The sequence below is a fragment of the Arachis duranensis genome, unplaced genomic scaffold (genome assembly GCF_000817695.3).
Source record: "Arachis duranensis cultivar V14167 unplaced genomic scaffold, aradu.V14167.gnm2.J7QH unplaced_Scaffold_354584, whole genome shotgun sequence".
Taxonomy (NCBI): domain Eukaryota; kingdom Viridiplantae; phylum Streptophyta; class Magnoliopsida; order Fabales; family Fabaceae; genus Arachis; species Arachis duranensis.
In genome coordinates this window covers 375,365-383,073 of record NW_026264910.1, presented here as the reverse complement: position 1 = coordinate 383,073, position 7,709 = coordinate 375,365, and the positions used below count along the sequence as shown (strand labels likewise).

The 7,709-nt window shown below is 37.7% G+C and overlaps 1 non-coding gene across 1 annotated transcript; it reads right to left on the bottom strand.

The window, feature by feature from the left end:
* Positions 1 to 5,406: 5,406 nt before the first annotated feature.
* LOC127744440 (small nucleolar RNA R71) lies at positions 5,407 to 5,514 on the bottom strand. The gene has a single exon (XR_008005429.1). It is a non-coding gene; the product is annotated as a small nucleolar RNA R71 (small nucleolar RNA).
* Positions 5,515 to 7,709: the final 2,195 nt, after the last annotated feature.

Below are 7,709 nucleotides of genomic sequence, written 5' to 3'. Positions count from 1 at the left end.
ACCCACCAGAGTCATATGAGACCAGCAACAAAATCTTCCTGGAAAAAGAAACCACAAGGAGCAAGGCAACATCAAGGGAAACAAGAAAAAAGGCCCCAAGGGGATGGAGGAACAAGAAGATCCCTACAGAGGATTTCTCTCCAAGAGATGAAGTGACCTCTGCTTATTTCCGACCTATCCCATCTCAGCTGCCTCTAGTGTACACTATCAGTAAAATTCTTTCCTTAGAACATGTGGATCTTCTTAATAAAGCCAATGGACACAGATTCACTGCAAGAGGGGAAAATTTGAAGCACTACCAACCACCCTGACAAAGGCAAAATGTCAAGCTAATGATGCTAAAGAAGTACTTCATGGGAGGCAACCCATGTTTTATGTCCTTTCCTTTAAATCTTTAATAGTAGTTAATAAAGCAAGTTCATGAATTTCAAATCAATTTCGACAAACACATAGATGAATTTTTGTATATAACATATAGTGAACAACAATTTGGTGTTCAGAGCACACTAAGATGGCACATACACAATTTATATCATGTGAGTCTTAGAGCCTTAATCAAATCCTTTTACACTACATGCTCACAAACTAAGTTTGGTGTCAATAATGTTCCATGCATAAACACTTAGCTGGTCGGTTGGTTTGCATTCATGAATGGCACTTAGTTAGTCAAAAGAAAAAATCTAAAAAAAAGTAGTTAGCCTTCCATTCTTATTTTTCCGCCACAATTCAAACTAATCTCTCTTTTCTTTTGTCTTGCAAGGGAATTGAAGAGAATGTTGGAGGGAACTGATGGAATAACCCAAAGGGGATTAGTTCGACTACTTCACCAAGGGAACTACACACATGTCTTCAAGGGGAGTACCTTGGGAAGTGTTGCCATGCAACATTGGGAGAAGTATCGCCTTGGAGACCGAACCAATCACTTCATAAAAATGGTGATCCTTGTGCTCATTCCGTACCAAACCCCAACCGTCCACCATCAAATTTTTCTATCAATCCACACCCTTCAATCCCATCATCCTCCTATATAAAGGACCCCCACTCTATACCCTTCCATATGTAAATATCCTTTCATTTCATCTCTCTTGTTTCTTTTGAAACACACACCCAACATCTCTGCCCTCAACACGTTAACACAATCCTCTAAGCTACACCCTATCTTAACCCGGCCAGTTTCCATCATCAACCCATACTTCTCAACACCTTCACATACCAATTCCTATTCATGGCATCATCAAGCTCTAAGAGGCGAAAGGGAAAGGAACCGGTGGAGAGCATTCCTTTTGATGAAGGGAGATTCAAGACCGCCTTCCATGAGCTCTAATTTGAACAGATAAAACACAAAAAAATATTGCCAGAATTGACATTCCAGCTCAACGATGATGAGTTCCCACAGATTGGAGAGAAGATTGAACAGAGGGGTTGGCAAGAGCTCATGAACCCAGAAACAAAGATAAATGCAAATCTCATCAAGGAGTACTATGCTAATATAGCCAAAGAAGACACTACCAAGGCTCCTACCTTCCAAAGCTATGTGAGAGGAACAGAGGTTGATTTCAGTCCCAATGCTATAATGAGGACTCTTCATCAGAGAACACAACATATTGATGAGCCCAGTTATCAAGCAAGAATAAGCAATGGCCCCGACAATGATGAACTTGAAGAAATTTTGAACGACATGTGTGTTATAAGATCTGATTGGGAAAGGTATTTGGATAGAAGGCCACAATTTATTAGGAGAGGAGACTTCATCCTGGAAGCCAAGGGATTGTTTGAGCTCGTGAGGAGATGTATCCTCCCAACCTCAAACAATTCTAAGGTCAACATTGCTCGAGCTACTATGGTACATTGCTTAATGAAGGGTGGAGACATCAATGTGCATGAAATTATAGCTGAGGGAATCAGAGATGCAGCCGAGAAGAATGATCTGAGTGCTCGACTTTGGTACCTGATGAGCGGATAATTTATACGCTTTTTGGCATTGTTTTTAGGTAGTTTTTAGTTGGATCTAGCTACTTTTAGGGATGTTTTCATTAATTTTTATGCTAAATTCAAATTTCTGGACTTTACTATGAGTTTGTTAGTTTTTTTGTGATTTTAGGTATTTTCTGGCTGAAATTGAGGGACCTGAGCAAAACTCTAATAGAAGGCTGACAAAGGACTGCTGATGCTGTTGGATTCTGACCTCCCTTCACTCGAAATAGATTTTCTGGAGCTACAGAACTTCATACTTTGTTCGAGCTTAGATGACGCAAACTTGCATCCAACGTCAGCTCCATGCTGCATTCTGTAGTCAAACGCCAGAAAAACGTCACGAACCAGAGTTAAACGCCAAAAATACGTTACAACTTGGCGTTTAACTCCAAGAGAAGCCTCTGCATGTGTAAAGCTCAAGCTCAGCCCAAGCACACACCAAGTGGGCCCCAGAAGTGGATTTCTGCATGTAGACTTATTTTGTAAACCCTAGTAACTAGTCTAGTATAAATAGGACATTTTACTATTGTATTAGACAACTTTGGTCTCAGTTTTATTCTATTGTTCATCTTAAGAGACTATTGATCATTCATGGAGGCTGGCCATTCAGCCATGCCTGGACCATCACTCATGTATTTTCAACGGTGGAGTTTCTACACACCATAGATTAAGGGTGTGGAGCTCTACTGCACCTCGAGTTTCAATGCAATTACTGCTATTTTCTATTCAATTCAGCTTATTCCTGTTCTAAGATATTCGTTGCATTTCAACATGATGAATGTGATGATCCGTGACACTCATCATCATCCTTCCTTATGAACGCGTTCTTGACAACCACCTCCATTCTACCTTAGACCGAACGAATATCTCTTAGATTCCTTAATCAGAATCTTTGTGGTATAAGCTAGAACCCTGTGGTGTTCCGAGTAGGATTCAGGGATTGAATGACTGTGACGAGCTTCAAACTCGCGATTGTTGGACGTGATGACAAACGCAAAAGAATCAATGAATTCTATTCTGACATGATCGAGAACCGACAGATTATTAGCCGTGCTGTGACAGGGCATTTGGACCATTTTCACTAAGAGGATGGGATGTAGCCATTGACAACGGTGATGCCCTACATACAACTTGCCATGGAAAGGAGTATGAAGGATTGAAAGTAAGAAAGCAGTATGTTGCAGAGATTCAACAGGGACAAAGCATCTCCATACACTTATCATAGCTTACCATAGCTTGCTTCATACCAACAATCTCCGTGGGATCGACCCTTACTCACATAAGGTATTACTTGGATGACCCAATGCACTTGCTGGTTAGTTGTACGGAGTTGTGACAAAGTGTGATTCTCGTTTGAGAGCGCTACCAAGTCTTTGGCACCATTGTTGATGATCACAATTTCGTGCACCAAGTTTTTGGCGCCGTTGCCGGGGATTGTTCGAGTTTGGACAACTGACGGTTCATCTTGTTGCTCAGATTAAGTAATTTTCTTTTCAAAAAGTTTTCAAAAATCTTTCAAAAAATTTTTTCTCTATTTTAGTTTTTCAAAAATATAATTTTCGAAAAATTCAAAAAAAATTAGAAAATCATAAAATCAAAAAAAAATTTTTTTGTGTTTCTTGTTTGAGTCTTGAGTCAAATTTTAAGTTTCGTGTCAATTGCATGTTTTTAAAAACCTTTGCATTCTTTTTTGAAAATTTCATGCATGTGTTCTTTATGATCTTCAAGTTGTTCTTGACAAGTCTTCTTGTTTGATCTTTAAATTTTCTTGTTTTGTATTTTTTGTTGTTTTTCATGTGCATTCTTGCATTCATAGTGTATAAGCATGAAAAATTTCTAAGTTTGGTGTCTTGCATGTTTTCTTTTCTTGAAAATTTTTTTTCAAAAATAAATCTTGATGTTCATCTTGATCTTCAAAGTATTCTTGGTGTTCATCTTGACATTCATAGTGTTCTTGCATGCATCATGTGTTTTGATTCATAATTTTCATGTTGTGAGTCATTTTTATGTTTTTTCTCTCTCATCATTAAAAATTCAAAATTCAAAAAAATATATTTTCCCTTTTTCTCTCAAAATTTCGAAAATTTGAGTTGACTTAGTAAAATATTTTCAAAACTTAGCTATTTCTTATAAGTCAAGTCAAATTTTCAATTTTGAAAAATCCTATCTTTTCAAAATCTTTTTCAAAAATCAATTCTTTTTCATTTTTCTTTTATGATTTTCAAAATTTTTTAAAATTTATTTTCAAAATCTTTTTCTTATCTTTATTTCAAAATTTTGAAAACTTTACTAACAATTAATGTGATTGATTAAAAAATTTGAAGTTTGTTACTTTCCTGTTAAGAAAGGTTCAATCTTTAAATTCTAAAGTCAAATCTTTTAGTTTCGTGTTAGTCAAGTAATCAATTTTAATTTTAAAAATCAAATCTTTTCCAAAATATCTTTTTCAATCATATCTTTTCAAAAATTGAATTTCAAATCATTTTCAACTAACTAATTGATTTTTTGTTTGTTTTACTATTTCTTATCTTTTTCAAAACCATCTAACTACTTCTCTCTCTCATTTTCGAAAATTACCTCCCTCTTTTTCAAAATTTTCTTAATTAATTAATTATTTCAAATTTTAAATTTTAATTTTATTTCTTCTCTTAATTTTCGAAAATCACTAACCCCATTTTCAAAGTTAATTTTCGAAAACTCTTCTCTCTCATCTCTTTCTATTTATTTATTCATTTACTAACATTTCTCTTCATCTTAAAATTCGAACCCCTTCTTTCTCTCTGAGTTTGAATTTTCTTCTTTTCCTTCTTCTATTCTTTTCTTCTTCTACTAACATAAAGGAATCATTTTACTGTGGTAAAAAGGATCCCTATTATTATTTTCTATTCCCTTCTTTTTCATATGAGCAGGAGCAAGTACAAGAATATTCTTGTTGAAGCAGATCCTGAACCTGAAAGGACTCTGAAGAGGAAACTAAGAGAAGCTAAATTACAACAATCCAGAGACAACCTTACAGAAATTTTCGAAAAGGAAGAGGAGATGGCAGCCAAAAATAATAATGCAAGGAGGATGCTTGGTGACTATACTACACCTACTTCCAAGTTTGATGGAAGAAGCATCTCAATCCCTGCCATTGGAGCAAACAATTTTGAGTTGAAACCTCAACTAGTTGCTCTAATGCAACAGAACTGCAAGTTCCATGGACTTCCATCAGAAGATCCCTGTCAGTTTTTAACTGAGTTCTTACAGATCTGTGAGACTGTTAAGACTAATGGAGTAGATCCTGAAGTCTACAGGCTCATGCTTTTCCCTTTAGCTATAAGAGACAGAGCTAGAACATGGTTGGACTCACAACCTAAAGATAGCCTGGACTCTTGGAATAAGCTGGTAACGGCCTTCTTGGCTAAGTTCTTTCCTCCTCAAAAGTTGAGCAAGCTTAGAGTGGATGTTTAGACCTTCAAACAAAAAGAAGGTGAATCCCTCTATGAAGCTTGGGAAAGATACAAACAGATGACCAAAAGGTGTCCTTCTGACATGCTTTCAAAATGGACCATTTTGGATATATTCTATTATGGTCTATCTGAGTTCTCTAAGATGTCATTGGACCATTTTGCAGGTGGATCCATTCACCTAAAGAAAATGCCTGCAGAAGCTCAAGAACTCATTGACATGGTTACAAATAACCAGTTCATGTACACTTTTGAGAGGAATTCTGTGAATAATGGGATACCTCAGAGGAAGGGAGTTCTTGAAATTGATGCTTTGAATGCCATATTGGCTCAGAACAAAATGTTGACTCAGCAAGTCAACATGATTTCTCAAAGTCTGAATGGATGGCAAAATGCATCCAACAGTACTAAAGAGGCATCTTCTGAAGAAGAAGCTTATGTTCTTGAGAACCCTGCAACAGTAGAGGTAAATTACATGGGTGAACCTTATGGAAACACCTATAATTCTTCATGGAAAAATCATCAAAATTTCTCATGGAAAGATCAACAAAAGCCTCAACAAGGCTTTAATAATGGTGGAAGAAATAGGTTCAGCAATAGCAAGCCTTTTCCATCATCTTATCAGCAACAGACAGAGAATTCTTAGCAGAGCACCTCTAACTTAGAAAACATAGTCTCTGATCTGTCTAAAGCCACTTTAAGTTTCATGAGTGAAACAAGGTCCTCAATCAGAAATTTGGAGGCACAAATGGGCCAGCTGAGTAAGAAAGTCATTGAAACTCCTCCTAGTACTCTCCCAAGCAATACTGAAGAGAATCCAAAAAGAAAGTGCAAGGCCATTAACATAATCAACATGGCTGAACCTAGAGAGGAAGGAGAGGACATGAATCCCAATGAGGAAGACCTCATGGGATGTCTCTCAAGCAAGAAGGAGTTCCCTATTGAGGACCCAAAGGAATCTGAAGGTCATATAGAGACCATAGAGACCCCATTAAACCTCCTTCTGCCATTCATGAGCTCTGAAGACTATTCTTCCTCTGAAGAGGATGAAGATGTAACTGGAGAGCAAGTTGCTCAATATCTAGGAGCCATCATGAAACTTAATGCCAAGTTGTTTGGTAATGAGACTTGGGAAGGTGAACCCCTATTGCTCATTAGTGAACTAGATACTTGGGTTCAGCAAACTCTACCTAAAAAAAAATAGGATCCTGGTAAATTCTCAATACCCTGTACCATAGGCACCATGACCTTTGAGAAGGCTCTGTGTGACCTGGGGTCAGGTATAAATCTTATGCCACTCTCTGTAATGGAGAAGCTGCGGATCCTTGAGGTACAGGCTGCCACATTCTCATTACAGATGGCAAACAAGTCAGTAAGACAAGCTTATGGATTGGTAGAGGACGTGTTAGTAAAGGTTAAAGGCCTTTACATCCTTGCTGATTTCATAATCTTAGATACCAGGAAGGAACATGATGAATGCATCATCCTTGGAAGACCCTTCCTAGCCACAATAGGAGCTGTGATTAATGTTGACAGAGGAGAGCTAGTCCTTCAATTGAATGGGGACTACCTTGTGTTTAAAGCTCAAGGATATTCCTCTGTAACCATGGAGAGGAAGCATGAAAAGCTTCTCTCATTACAGAGTCAAACAAAGCCCCCACAATCAAACTCTAAGTTTGGTATTGGGAGGCCACAACCAAACTCTAAGTTTTGTGTTAAACCCCCACATTCAAACTCTAACTTTGGTGTTGGGAGTCCACAACATTGACCTGATCACCTGTGAGGCTCCATGAGAGCCCACTGTCAAGCTAGTGACATTAAAGAAGTGCTTATTGGGAAGCAACCCAATTTTTATTTATCTAATTCTATTTTTATTTTCATTGTTCTTTTATGTTTTATTAGGTTCATGATCATGTAGAGTCACAAAATAAATACTAAAATAAAAATAGAATAAAAAATAGCAGAAGAAACAGCACACCCTGGAGGAAGGGCTTACTAGTGTTTAAACGCCAGTAAGGAGCATCTGGCTGGCGTTCAACGCCAGAACAGAGCATGGATTTGGCATTGAACGCCAGAAACATGCAGCAATCTGGCGTTTAAACGCCAGGATTGCACCCTAAGGAAAGCTGGCGTTCAACGCCAAAAACATGCTGCAGACTGGCATTGAACGCCTAAAACAAGCATAGAGCTGGCGTTTAACGCTCGAAACAAGCATCAATCTGGCGTTAAATGCCAGGATTGCATGCAGAGGGCATTTTACGTGCCTAATTGGTGCAGGGATGATAA